Source organism: Zootoca vivipara, chromosome 2 (assembly GCF_963506605.1).
Source record: "Zootoca vivipara chromosome 2, rZooViv1.1, whole genome shotgun sequence".
Taxonomy (NCBI): domain Eukaryota; kingdom Metazoa; phylum Chordata; class Lepidosauria; order Squamata; family Lacertidae; genus Zootoca; species Zootoca vivipara.
In genome coordinates, this window is record NC_083277.1 from 101371480 (window position 1) to 101386896 (window position 15417).

A 15417-nucleotide genomic window follows, 5' to 3' on the forward strand; every position below is an offset into this window, starting at 1 on the left:
TAAAAAATTTAACTCTGTGCCGCCCTATATTATAATTACTATATTATAATTATGACTGTAAGAAACACTTGCCAAATATTGCTTTCCCGCGGGTCAGTGTTGTGTATTGGCGGCCGCCAGGCTCGTTTGCACTGAGCTTTGGGAAAGAGGAGGAGAAATATTGCTTTCCGGCGGGTCAGCGTTGTCTATTGGCGGCCGCCAGGCACGTGACAATGCAAATCGCCCTTCTCGTCGCCGCACGTCGCGGCACACCAACAGTGGTTGAGAAACGCTGATCTAGTCCAACCCCCTGCAATGAAGGAATCACAGCTAGACAATATCTGACTGATGGTCATCCAACCACTGCTTAAAAACTTCCCATGAAAGAGGGAGCTTCTGAGGGAGTCTGTCCCACTGTCAAACAGCTCTTACCATCAAAAGGTTGCTGGTCTGATTGGTTTCTGTATGTGGGGTGGAGCAGACACCACCTTGCATTGTTTTCCAAGTGCTGGCAATACCAAAAATAGAATAAAAATAGCTGAATTTATTTCATGCTCCATGGAATAAATTCATCTGTTTGTTTGTATTGCTTTTGGTTTTGCTTTTCATAGTTTGATTCTTTTAGATTCCTGAAAACCCACGTGTTTGTAAATGGGATTGCCTGATTGCATCAAGCAGCCACAACTTCATTTTTAGCAACTAGGAAGAGGATTTATACAGCTCCGCCCTCACCTAAACTGACTGCCAATGGCTCCCCAAGGCTTCAAGCTGTATTTCAGCACCTTTCCCAACACTTCCGGGAGATGCCAGAGATTTCCTTGACACCTTCTGCATGCAAACACATGCTCTTCCGGTGAGCTAGGATGACCCTTCCCAAGAGAAGCAAATCATTTGTTATATATATTCAGATTTTGAGCATTTATTTAGGGGCACTTTCGCCTTCTCTTCCAGTTCACTCAGCTATTTTAAGAATGTTCTTGAAATGTCCCCAAGGAAAATCAAAAAGGCCCTAGGCATAAAAAAATCAACTTTGATTGGGCTAGAGCATTAGACAATTTCAGGGTCATGGGTTCGAGGCCCGCTTTGGGCAGAAAGATTCATGCATTGCAGGGGGCAGGACTAGATGGTCCCTTCCAGCTCAAAGTGTGGCAGTATGGATGAACAATAAAACGTTCAGGCCCAGCACCTATTAGATCATCCACATGGAGGGGAGAATTAAACAGCCAGCTCAAATATCCACAAAAGCAATGGGGCTAAGAGAGTTTTTTATGGTTTCATTTGGTGCCAAGTCAAACTCCTGGTGTTCGGATAGTATTTGTTCAGTCCCTGAAGCCTGTTGATCTTAAGGGAAGGAAGCGCCACAAGGGATGTTCTGCAGCGGTCCATGTGCCAAGAGGCTAATGTGAGCAATAGGGTTTCCGCCATGGCTTGAGAAAGATACTGCAGGATGTTCCCAATATGTTTAGGTAGAGGAAAATCAAGGGAAGAATACAGAACACTCCTCTTATCTCAGGCACCAGCAGCAGTTCATTGAAATGAGCAGAAACTGGTTTGTTTTCTGTGGAGTAACCCAAAATGCCTAGACTACGGTAAGCAACAGGGCCGGATTTGGTTTGATGAGGCCCTAAGCTACTGAAGGTAATGGGGCCCTTTATATGTCCAGCTGTTTTTTGTCAACAACAAATTGTTGCTGTTTTTTGTGTTGAATATTTGCTATATGGTAATTTATGGACCTAATAGGTATCTAAAGCCATCTGCACATAACAAAATAGGAGTCTACACAACACAAAAAACTGTTGCTGTAATGTAGGTTTTATTTTATTTGTTTTTTATCTTATATTTTGGAAATGTACAACCAGGTTTTTCTTTCCTTTAATTTTTTTTTGGGGGGGGGGGAACCAAGAGAGTGAGGCCCTAAGCTATAGCTTGTTTAGCTTATACATATATCTGGCACTTGTAGGCGAGATAGCTTGCGTACCCTCTAACATTTCTCCAATGAAAATAGGGATGGCCTATTCAACAACTACAAAAAAATTATTATTTATACCCCGCCCATCAACTGGGTTGCCTCAGCCACTCTGGGCGGCTTCCAGCATATATAAAAACATAAGAAAACATTGAACATTTTTTTAAAAAAAAAACACCTTCCCTTCAGGTGTCTTCTAAAGGTTGCATAGTTGCTTATCTCCTTGGCTCAGGGGGTCACATAACTCCATACCCTCCGACATTTCTCCAATGAAAATAGGGAAATCCTAAGGAAAAGCAGGACATTCCGAGATCAAATCAGAAATGAGGATGGCGCCTGTAAATCCAGGACTGTCCCTGGAAAATATGGACACTTGGAGGGTCAGAGCTTGTAACACAGTGAAATATAAGCATTGCATGGGAAAAGTCTATATTCAGTACCTGGCTGAATATAGAATAAATAAATAAATATAGAATAAATAATATAGAATATAGAATAAATAAATAATACAGAATATAGAATAAATAAATAAATGGTGCTCAGAAACCTTGGGTACACATATAGATTGAAAACAAGGAAGTGGGTTTGAGATAGTGCCCTTTTACCCTGCTTCTGGCAAGGGTGTGAGAATAAAGTCTACGAACCTACAAGATGTAGATGTGTGGGAAAACAAACAAAACAGTTGAATAGAGTGATATAGTTCAATGAGGGTCGCCTGCAGACACAGGTAGATCAAGACTGTGTGTGGACTACATAGGAAAAACAAGTCTTCATTGATTCGGGACTAAAATGTTGCATGTATGCAGCAATTAACTGTTGCATATGCTTCATGCGAGGAAATCTGGATGACCGCTTAATGAATAGGTTGTTTGGAGATGCAGATAATCCCACGTTCCATCAACACCCGTTCAGCGAACGTGCAGATGCTGTAACAAAAGGGCTAGAGTGTTCAAATTCAAAAAAGTACCCTAAAGACCAGAGTTGGTTAATCCATCACACGGATAACTTTGTCTGTGAAAGGCCTGTGACATGAAGGGTGCTTTTTGCATTTCTCTAGTTTCTTTATTCTATTATGGGCTTCACATCAAGAGAGACGTGCTGTTTTAGGTAAAAGTGCTTTGCTTAGGAATGCCCATGGCATCTTCCCCCACAATTCATCGCGCCGCTTATCCGAGCACATAGAACCCTTCCTTTTACAACGCAGAAGAGTTATGCCTCATCATAAGGAGTCAAGCTAGGGAAGAGAAAGAAAAGCAGTGCTATCAAATCCCCGAGGTGTAAATTACAGCTTTTGTATTATGTCTGCAATATCTGGAAGTTGACCAGCACACAAAATAAAGGCAAAATTATTAGCACCTTGGGGATATGGATTGGTTTATATACAAGAGCCTTCTAGGAGCGGCGCACTGCTTATGAAGGGTCTGTGGTGGTCAGGAGCTGTTCTGCATTGAGGTCCCTTCCAACTCTATAATTATGTGATTCTAAGAGGGACCCAGGTGGCGCTGTGGGTTAAACCACTGAGCCTAGGGCTTGCTGATCAAAAGGTCGGCGGTTTGAATCCCTGTGACGGGGTGAGCTTCCGTTGCTTGCAGGGCCGGCTCTACATAGACCCCCGGTGGTGCAGTGCACCATGGCGGGGGGCTGGTAAGCTGGGTGCCGGTGAGGGCGGGGCAGGCGGCAGAGCGATCTCCGCCCCTCAGCACCAGGGTGTGCGATCTGCTCAAGACGGCCCTGGTTGCTTGGTCCCAGCTCCTGCCAACCTAGCAGTTCGAAAGCACATCAAAGTGCAAGTAGATAAATAGGAACTGCTACAGCGGGAAGGTAAACGGCGTTTCCGTGTGCTGCTCTGGTTTGCCAGAAGCAGCTTTGTCATGCTGCCCATATGACCTGGAAGCTATACGCCGGCTCCCTCGGCCAATAATGCAAGATGAGCGCGCAACCCCAGAGTCGGTCACGACTGGACCTAATGGTCAGGGGTCCCTTTACCTTTACCTTTTTAAGATTCCTTAGCTGTGATTTATGCATTGTAGGGGGTTGGAGAAGATGACCCCACAATTCTGTGATTGCTGCTAGGATTTTCTAAAAGGAACAAGACTAACTGGACACATCTTATAATGGGGAAGAACAGGAGAGGTTGGTTTGCATGAAAGTTGACGTGTTTCAAATAATCCCCCCCCCCTTCCCCTTAACAAGATGATAATATATTATTTGAACAAATAATAAAGGACACCTTAATCCTGGATCAAGGAAGAGTTGGAGGTTGGACTGCCAACCTTGTGCCCTCCAGATGTTTGGCATGGCTAATGAACGTTGTAGTTGAAAACATCTGGAATTCTGCCATAGGCGATTAAGCTCTATGTTACAGGTTGATTCATACAGCTCTGTAGTACCGACATTAATCAGATGCCAACGCCTGTGTATCAATGTGAAGTTATGATCTCATGTGAAGGAGGCATTCCTGAGGCCATCCCACCTCCCAGGGAACACAGAGGTCCTGCAACTGGAAATGTGTTTGCGTGTTTGTGTATGTTTAATGTCAAACATCTGTAAAATCGAGGAAGTGGGGAAGTGGCAGGCAAGAGAACTCTTTGCTGAGCCCTTCATTTGCTTACAGTTTTCTTGCTGTTTCATAGCCAATCTAGCTAGACTCTCTGGGTAGGATTCAAAAAGTCCCATCAGTCGAAACCAAGCCACGTGCAAAGACTTGCACCTGTGTAATGGGCCTTCCCCCCCCCCTCTCCTAGCCACTCACTCCCAAAATTGGCTTGGAGGTCTCTCAAGAGTGAGAGATACAGGCACGCTAAGCTCATGGGCAATTGTAAATGTGCCCCATGAAATGAGCATGAACCTGGCAGTTGCACCTCTTCAAAATGCAAGCACTGGGCACATGCATTGCCGCATACAGAGAAGCTCATCACAGAGGGCAAAAATCGGAATGAGAAAGAGACAGATTGCTTTTGTTTATTCAGCTACACTAATGCTAATGCAACACCATTGTAAAGGGCACTGAGGTGAAATATCCAATGTATTTTGTTTTAAAAAGCCAAGAACCCATGCATGGCAACACTGCCCCCTTGCTTAGCCAGCTAGCCCGTTGCATAACAATATTGCCCTGGTATTATTTTTCAATGGAGCTTGGGCATCTTGGTATCCTTGGCGATTCAGGTCCTTCAAAGACGCTTTAAATCAGGCATCCCCAAACTGCGGCCCTCCAGATGTTTTGGCCTACAACTCCCATGATCCCTAGCTAACGGGACCAGTGGTCGGGGAAGATGGGAATTGTAGTCCAAAACATCTGGAGGGCCGAAGTTTGGGGATGCCTGCTTTAAATAAAAGTCATGGCAGACAATGACCAATGTTATTGAAGTCTGAAACTGGGTGCATTTGAAAGCAAGAAGAGCAAGCCTTTGAAACTTCACGTTAAATCTCTCCCCTACCCAGACACAAGGACACCCGAAGTTTCTCTGTCACTGTGGGAGGCAACAGCTTGCTCTCTCTCCTACCTAAACACGCCACTCCTAGCTGATATCCCTGTATATACTAGCCTCAAGAGGTGCTCTTCTTGCCTTCAAATCTTAGGGGAATGTACACCAGAAGCCAAGAGAAACAGATGCATGCTTTCTTCCTTACTATCCCAAGGCCAAGGGGAAGGCTGTGTGTGTGTGTGTGTGTGTGTGTGTGTGTGTGTGTGTGTGTGTGTGTGTGTGTTGCCATCTCCTCTCTAGGCGCTCTGCTTTCCTCAGCCCAGTACTGTACAGTGACAGTTAATCCCTGCGGTCTAATCCTTTTCTTAGCAGGACTGAGGAGGGAGGGCTGGGGACAGAGGGTGTGTGGATGAGATAGGGGATGTCAGAAGAGTTCTGAGCTGCAGTTTGGTGAAACATGAAATCACCTCAGGGTTTGTTACCTGGGGGGGTAGTGATTATTATTATTATTATTATTATTATTATTATTATTATTTATTGCAAATCATCAACACTTATCTACTGCCTACCACCAATTTTCATTGTTTACTATGTTGGTCCACAAATAAAGTGAGCAACAGAGCCGTAGCTAGGTGATCTTGAGTCCCTGGCAAAACCATCCATATTACGCCCCCTAGCCACAGTTAAATTAGCTCTTCTTTCTGCCTCTCCTCCAACCCCCCTCCCTCCAGGGAGCCCTGTTTAGAGAGGCCTTTAATGTTTAATAGATTATTTTATTTTATTTAATAGATTATTTTATTCCATTTTTCTGTTGGAAGTCGCCCAGAGTGGCTGGGGAAACCCAGCCAGATGGGCGGGGTATAAATAATATATTATTGTTATTGTTATTGTTATTGTTATTATGGGACCCAGGTGGCGCTGTGGTTAAATCACAGAGCCTAGGGCTTGCTGATCAGAAGGTCGGCGGTTCGAATCCCTGTGACGGGGTGAGCTCCCGTTGCTTGGTCCCAGCTCCTGCTAACCTAGCAGTTCGAAAGCACGTCAAAATGCAAGTAGATAAATAGGAACCGCTACAGCGGGAAGGTAAACGGCGTTCCATGTGCTGCTCTGGTTCGCCAGAAGCGGCTTTGTCATGCTGGCCACATGACCTGGAAGCTATACGCCGGCTCCCTCAGCCAATAATGCGAGATGAGCGCGCAACCCCAGAGTCGGTCACGACTGGACCTAATGGTCAGGGGTCCCTTTACCTTTACCATTATTATTATTATTATTATTATTATTATTATTATTATTACCCCACCCATTCAATTCACCCTCTATTTAAAACTATTTCTTATGAGGCAATAATCCATATGTATATTTATGGACATATTTTTTGCCTATTTTGCGGGGGGGGCACCACCTGCACCCCTGGTGGGGACCCACCTCACCACCCCCTAGCTATGGCTCTAAGGAGTTGGCGTGCTGTGGTCCAAACTGAGCCTCTTGGGCTTGCTGATCAGAAGGTCAGCGGTTCGAATCCCCAAGACGGATTGAGCTCCTGTTGCTCTGTCCCAGCTCCTGCCAATCTAGCAGTTCGAAAGCACACCAGTGCAAATAAATAGGTACCACTGCGGCGGGAAGGTAAACGGCTTCTGGCTTCTGTCGTGGTGTCCTGTTGCACCAGAAGCGGTTTAGTCATGCTGGCCACATGACCCGGAAAGCTGTCAGTGGACAAACGCTGGCATCTTTGGCCTGAAGTGAGATGAGCCCCGCAACCCCATAATTGCCTTTGACTGGATGTAACTGTCCAGGGGTCCTTTACCTTTACCTCCCACAAATGAATTAGGAGAAAACTATCCACTAGTGATTTTGCTGAGGGGTAGACTGGAGCAAAGTTACCCCTCATTCATCTTCTGTGAGGAGCAAAATTTTCTTCAACTTTTACCCACACAAAATATGAACATCAGTGCATTCTGTTATAATTATGGTAGCATATGCAATCAATTGCAAACCATAAAATTACCGTGCAGGAAAAAGAATATTTTATCGTTTTATAGTCTCCAAGTATCCCAAATTCCCAGGGACAGTCCTGGAATTATGAAAGCCATCCTGGCTTCTGATTTGATCCTGGAATATCCCTTTTTCCCCCATCAGTGCAACTGCCATCAACTTTTGGGATGAATGTCAGCCGGTGTTGTCCTGCGCAACGGTGGCGGCAGCCTTGACTGCTGTGAGGGAGCAGTTAACAATGAATATGATTCGAATTGGACGTTTAAAGATGTCATGTGCTCCTAATTACATTAACCTTTGTGTTAAAAAAATCCCCATTGGGGTTGTATCTCGGAAAACAGCTAGCAAGAAAGCAAATCCTTGCTTGGAGATGCTATTCTTAACATTTTCTATAGTTCTGGCACTTGGCACAACAATCTTAAAATGTGATACTCAATACCTTGGCTGATGAATGATGTAACTGAAGAACCAGAAATGGTGCCAAGGACTCCTTGATCTCTGAAAACTCTTAATACCATGAGTAAAACAAGGTGGAGAAATATATGGAAGACAACAGACCAAGAACCTTTCTGGCAAAAGCCCCATTGAAAAGGCAGGTAGCAAACAAGGTTTTGCCCCTTCAGCTGGTACAACCATTGACAAAAGCAGAGTACACTCATACCTGCAATAGCTGGACTTAATTTTTCTTAACCCTTATGGCATACACTTCTGCAAACATTACTTTTTTCTTTGAACCGCATGCTGTGAAAGGTCTATAATTTCATTTTTTTCTTACTTCCTTTCACAAATTATAAGATTATGCACTGAAAGATCAGAGAAATGTTGTGCATTGCATTTATCAACTTTATGAATCTCTAACTTCTCTTTGGATAACACTTGTAGGCTTACATTATATAACATACCCTCCAGCATTTCTCCGATGAAAATAGGGACATCCCACTCCATAGTGATAATTTTACTATTTATACGCACACATTTTGCTGGGTTGGCCCAACCACTCTGAGTCGCTTCCAACATATATAAAAACATAATAAAACATTAAACTTTTTTTTAAAAAAAAACCCTTCCCTATACCTGAGTTTTCGAACAGCTTACTTCTCAAACATTTTGGCTCCCGAATGCCGCAAACCTGGAAGTGACTGTTCCAGTTTGCAAATTATTTTTGGAAGCCGAATGTCCGACAGGGCTTCTGCAGCTTCCGATTGGCTGCAGGAGCTTCCTGCAGCCAATCAGAAGCCGTGCTTTGGTTTCTGAAAATTTTGGAAGTCCAACAGACTTCCGGAATGGATTCCATTCGACTTCCAAGGTACGCCTGTACAAGATGGCCTTCAGATGGCTCAGGGGGGGGGGGGTCAGGTAACTCCATACCCTCCAACATTTCTCCAATGAAAATAGAGTCATCCTAAGGAAACTTGGGACATTCCTGGATCAAATCAGAAACCGCGACAGCTTCTCCAAATCAGGTAGTCCCTGGAAAATAGGGACACTTGGAGGGGTCTGATATAATAAAAGAATGATGATGCCCACATGAGCTCAGAACAGGGAATAAAGGAGACATGGTGTTTGCAAACCTAGCTGCTATGGCTAAGTGCCAACAGATGCATGAACGAGCTCACCACTGATCACAGCTCACTTCATCTCAAATCTCCCCCGAGAAGGCACAGCTGGCTGGGACATGAATAGCTCCCGTAATACCAGTGGAGTTCCCTGGAAGCATGACTTCATTACAGCATTCTTTCCCCTTTTACTAATGGGGAAAATGCAGTTTAGAGATGCTGTCATTTTACAAAGTGCCTTAGAGAAGGACTATCACCTAGAGACTGTGCAAGCCACATAGAACAGGAATGGGGGCTAAGTTGTGGATTCCTTTTTCAATAGGTTTCTCCTATGCGTTGAAATACACAGCATATGTATTTATGTATATGTCCGATATTTATGTATATGTCCGATTCAAGTTATATTGCTTGCACATCAAAAAGCTGGGAAAAGTTTACTTCCTTCCTGAACAAACCGACTTAACTTTTCGTTGATCAGTCACTGCGATATGAATAATTGCTACTTTATGACCCGCATTCCTGCATTCTTACGCTGACCAATCAAAACAAAAACAACTGAGGTCTAGTCTTTGTTCTGTCTACCCATATATGTGCTGCACTGCAGCCACTCGAGCCATACATGCACATCAAGGGTTGGGGAGCTGGTTCATACATCACCTCAAACCACGGTTAACATAAAATATGGTTTAAATTGAATTGAGCAGCATGCAAGTTGCATAGTGCTCAAAAGTACCCAGTCTGTTCCTCCTCTATTCCTGCCACTCTGAGAAAGGAACAAGCGATAGCCTGTCTTGTTTTTATGTCCAAACCATGGTTCATGGTTTGTTGGTCTCCAAAGATTCCGATGCCACATATGCATTGTAGAAACATACTGCAGAGAACTAAATCGAGAAGGAAAGATGTGTGCTGCATATTATTACATTTCTGGGTTTCAAGGGCCTATTCTGAGGGTGCTATGTGCATCCAACCTCTTATGCATTATAACTTTTTGTGGGTTATTTTATTGATGTAAGAGATTGCTCTTGGTGCATTTGATACCTGGTTTGGACGCAATATATAAATATGCATCTGCCCTGGGGGTAACAAATATCTCTGTGGGCATCATCCAGAGAAATAAGTTTATGAGCCAGCTAATAAATATAAAGAATAAATAAAGACTATGTAGGGCAAACATAAGCCACATTTCGTGTGCATGCACATAACATTTTCGTGTGCATGCACACAAAACATTTCGTGTGCATGCACATAAGTGTGCATGCACACGAAAGCTCATACCAAAATAAAAACTTAGTTGGTCTTTAAGGTGCTACTGAAGGAATTTTTTTATTTTACTTCGATCCAGACCAACACGGCTACCTACCTGTAACCATAAGCCACTTCAGTTAATGCAGGACTACCAATGAGGTAAGCACTTTTATTTGGCATGGAGATAAATTACAGCCACCAGAGATTTTCTCCCACAGGAAGAACTCCTCTGCAAAAGAAGGGATGTTGTGATAATATGTTCATGATAGAGCAGAGTAGTAAAAGCATTTATTCACCAAAGTGTTTCATTTTGTGGTTTTGGTTTTTGCAACTGACTCCCTATTAAGTCTGATTCATAGCTGCAATGCATTATTCTATTTTATAGCTTTTTTTAAAAAAAATATATACCAAAACGTTTGGGATTAGTCTTTGGGGAAATGTAGTATATTTGAGTTGTTTACCTGATTAATGCATGGATAATGAAGCAAAATACCACGTGAATTTAAGATCTGAAATTCCTTGCGAAGGTCTGAGCTCTGGGCTTTTCCCGTTCAGTTTATCCTGCTAAGGGATAGCATTCGACAACTGAATCTTAAGTCAGATTGATGCTAGAAGCAATATGGTTAAGCATTAGCTTGCTAATTATACTTTGACACCTCCATTCCCCCACCCCCTCAACATCAATAATTGGTGGAGTATCAAAGTTGAGTTTTTGCATGCAAATTTGACTTCATGAAATATGCCTGAGAGCCTTTCCTTAGAATACGTGTATCGGGTGGCGAGGGAATCAGTTGCGCATCTCCTTAATAAGGACCTCGCAGCACCAGAAAAGACAATAGTATAGATCTTTAAGAGTGTATTTGTGAACAGTAGCAGACAGAGTGGAGGATCACAAGTGCTCGTCTGACCTCCTGAGACCTGAATTGCTGTTGCTTATGGAGAGGGGCAAGGCAGCAGGAAGGTTAGCATAGTGCAGACACAATGGCAGAGGCAATCTGGCACGCTTGCCGGAAGGTCTGCCATCACGCCAACCTCGATACCATCTCCCTCCCCATCTCCTCCCTGGTAAGCAACAGCAACTCAGCTCTCAGGTTGGGTGTGGGCTGCCACTCTACCATGCCATCTGCTACTGTGCTTGTAAAATAGCATTTCCCCATCCTCTGGAAGTCAATGGAAGCAGATCTGTTAGGGCAAATGAGGCAGCAACCACAGTCTGCCATTAGCGGTCTGCCCCAACTGTCTGCCATTTTTCTTACAACCAGCCCAGGAGGTCTCATGGGCTGTCAATTTCCTCCTTCTTAGTCTCAGCATTGCGTCTCAGCATTGCCCTTGTAGAACTCAGCACGGAGAAGGATGGGGACAAAACTAGAATTACTTGGCTCTGGCTATCATTGGCTCCAGCTAGTTCCACGGGCAACAGCCTCCACTACTGATAGTGCTATGGTTGTCTGCATCTAATAATAGTAGGTCAGACAATGCCCTATGGAACCCAGCCCTATAAGATCACTCTTACTATCATAATTCACTTTGCGGCCGAGACTGGGAGATGGAGGGAGAATTGCCTTAGGCTTCCTTTGCGGCAGAGGAAAGACCTGAACCGCAGGCACATAGTTTCTATGCCACACTAGATCAGTACTAGGAGAGATCTTGGAACCAAAATGCCACCGGGCATTAATAAATACTGAATTTGCTTATACTCATGCTAGTAGTATACCAAGCACCTTCGTTCACCAAGAACTCCAAATGGTCAATTTCCTCTCTGAAATTTGTATGGAAGTGGGGCTGCTGGGTTATCAGATATTGAAACCATGGATGGGCGGGTGATAATTGAAGAGGGTTGCATGTGAACAGCTCCTACAGGTAACTGCCCTATGCCCTGGAATCATCAGTTGGTTGGGGCATGGAGTTGATAATGCCAAGCTTGCTGGTTTGATCCTTGTATGGGAGTGGTTTTCGAGCAGTGTGCCGTGGCACCCTGGGGTGCCTTGAATGATGGTCAGAGGTGCCATGGGCAATGCTGGCCTCTGTCCCTCCTCTGATGCCCTCTCATGTATCTGCCTCCCAAAGGCTTGCACAGCTGTTTGTTGCAGCAGCCTAGCTGCAAGTTCCCCAGGTGAATGGTGCCTCTGGGACTGGTCAGGGGACGCTGGTTGTCAGGAGCTGAAGCGGCCTTGGAGTAAGCAAGCAAGTGGGTGAGGGAGCCCAGCCGGCCCTTGCTGTTGGGAATGGACAGGACAAGTCCCAGGCCCCTGAGGAGGCACTTCTCTTTGGGGCAGCTAAGAGACCAGGGGTGGTTGCAGCAGCTGCCCAGAAGACCCCCAAGGAGAGAGAAGAGGCTGAGGGAACACTCCACAAGGGAGGGTGTTCGAGAAAGGGTGAGAGGCTGCCAGCTCCGCAGGCAAGGGGTGACGTAACTGGGCTCCTGAGCCCCACAGGGGTGCCACAAAAAGAATGTAGTTGGTCAAGAGAGCCATGGACTCAGAAAGGTTGAAAACCTCTGCAGCATGGGATAGCGGAATATTCCCACATTGCAGGAGGTTGGACTAGATGATTCTTAGGGTCCCTGCCAACTCTACAATTCTATGATCTCCCAATTGTGGCATTTTCAGATTGAAAGAGCATCATGTTAGAAGAAGAGGCAGCATCTTATCTGATGTGAAGAGGAATTGCAGCTCATGGTAGCAGCCAATAGGAGAGGGCATAATGTTTCATTAGTGTAGCATCAGCAGAGGGAAGGGTTGCAACTTGGAAATGTTATCTATATAAAATGTTCCCCTGCAATGGAGAGGAAGAGGCAGATAGGTTGGTGTTCAGCTAAGGGAAACCCAGAGTAGTAGACCCACTGAAATCAGTGGGATTAATTTGAGCCTATCAGTTTCAATGGCCCTACTCAGCATATGGCAAAAATTGAATACCACCCATCAGGTTTCAATCAGGCTTCTGAACATTTAATATGCAAAGCTGAATAAGGTTTTTGTTCACAAACACAGCGAAGCTTCAACTGTAAATGAGTCCATTTAAAAAAAGATGACACTAAGACCACACAGTTTTATCGTGTGTGTGTGTGTGTGTGTGTGTGTGTGTTATCTCAGGTTCCAAACACTTCGGGTTACAGACTCCGCTAACCCGGAAGTAGTACCTCGGGTTAAGAACTTTGCCCCAGGATGAGAACAGAAATTGCGCGGTGGCGCGGTGGCAGCAGAAGGCCCCATTAGCTAAAGTGGTACCTCAGTTTAAAAACAGTTTCAGGTTAAGAACGGACCTCCGGAATGAATTAAGTTCGTAACCAGAGGTACCACTGTACACTCTCTCTCTCTCTCTCTCTCTCTCTCTCTCTCTCTCTCTCTCTCTCTCTTGTGAAGGCCTGACAGTGACTCTTACTAGAGAAATAAAGAGCAAATTAATTTTGTGGCACAAGATACCCCCTGCCCCAAATGGTGTGATCAAGATTCCCACTGTTCTTGTTGTCATAAATGAGATGGGGCCTGATCATTATCCCACGTATAGGCTTAGAATGCATAATCTCATACAGGCTGAGAATCTGCTACAGCGATTGGGACACATCCCAAAAGAGGGTAGCTAGCTGCACATTGCACTCAGACGGGCAGAGCATGCTTATGCAATCAAGCTGCTGTGTTACTGCTTGTAAAGAGATTCAGCGACAAATATGCAAGAATACTTTTATTTTTTATTTTTTTAGAAATAATAAAATAAGACATAATATATATATATATAAAAACTTTGTACAGTCCATGATTTGTGCAGTACATTAGGAAGACTTTGATACAAAAGGCTGCAAACAGGAAAATAAGTAAAGGAGAACGATTGTCAAATGCCTGTTGGTTTTGTTCACCTTACAAACAGCTGCAGGACAGAAAATCCATTTATGGAGAAGAGAGAGGTCTCTCCAGTTGCCTGTGGGGTGGCAACTGCGCAGCACTCTCCTATCTTAAAAATGATCAACAACAGCAGCCAGGTTTTTGTCGTTGTTTTTTTTAAAAAAAAGAAGACATTACAGTACTTATCGGTTTTTACTTTGTAACCCCACCCCAACAAATAAAAGGAGAACAAAAATAAGAGAGCAAAAATATCAGATTCAGAACCCTTTGTCTTTGCCAAATGCACGTGCAATAGAATAAATAGCTATGAAAAGGGGGGGGGGTCGACTGTGAATGAACCATGTACCCAAAGAATACACACATTTTTATTCATTTTAAAACCTTGCACACCAGGTCTTGGTTGAGAAACAACAGCAACCCATAGCCTTTGTTGCACGAGCGAGATAATAAGGCTGCACCCCGGTATCGTATGCCCACTTCCTTAGGAGTAAGTCCCCATTGAAGCAATGGAACTTACTTCTGAGTAGTAGACCTGCCCAGGATTGCACTGTTAGTTACATACAAGAGAAGCCCCCGCCCCACCCCACCCCCACCCCCATTCAAGTATTTCTAGGGAAGAGGAAAATTACCGTACTTCTTGTCTCAAAGCTCGTATTTGTGGCTTGAGAGCACTCAGGTCTGCATGCAGTCTACATTCCAGTAAGGTCAGTGGGGAAATTTCCCATCCATGTAAGTGGCAAGCGATTGCACCACAAATCTATACTTGCTCAACACTTTGCACAATTGTCCCTTGTGATCAGCTGCTTAAAAATAACCTTTTGGTAGCTTCACAATGGTCATGAAACCTAGGCTGAGCCTCCCAAGGCATGTTGAGCTTGTTTGTTTGTTTTTTTTAAAAAAAAAAAACATTATGAGGACAATTAAGGGCCAGTAGGTACCATGATATATACATAAAGGAAAGCTTCGTTGTTTTTCACATGCAGAAGCAAACAGGTAAAGACAAAGGGTTATTTGAGGAAGAGAAACATATCCCCAACAAAGACTGCAATAGATTAACCACTCTCATCAAGTCTGTAGCAATCTGAATGCAAGTAAAAAGAAAAGAAAAAAAGCCAATAGCAAGGACAAACACAATCAAGTTAAACATCCATGCCTAAATAAATAACAAAAAAAAAACCCCTCATAGCATTAGAAATCCCATAAGGCTTGCAATTATTTGCTAAAAACCATGCTAACCTGTAGCATCATAGGTTCTAACTGATGCCATCTTGGCCTTTTCTCCTATCGTTTTCTTTTTCAATGGACTTCTCTATTTACATTTGGCTTTAAATATGAAAATACTTGATAAACTTTATTTTTTTTAAAAAATGTACATTTTCATTAAAAAAACAAAACCCTGCTTCTTGGGGAAAGAA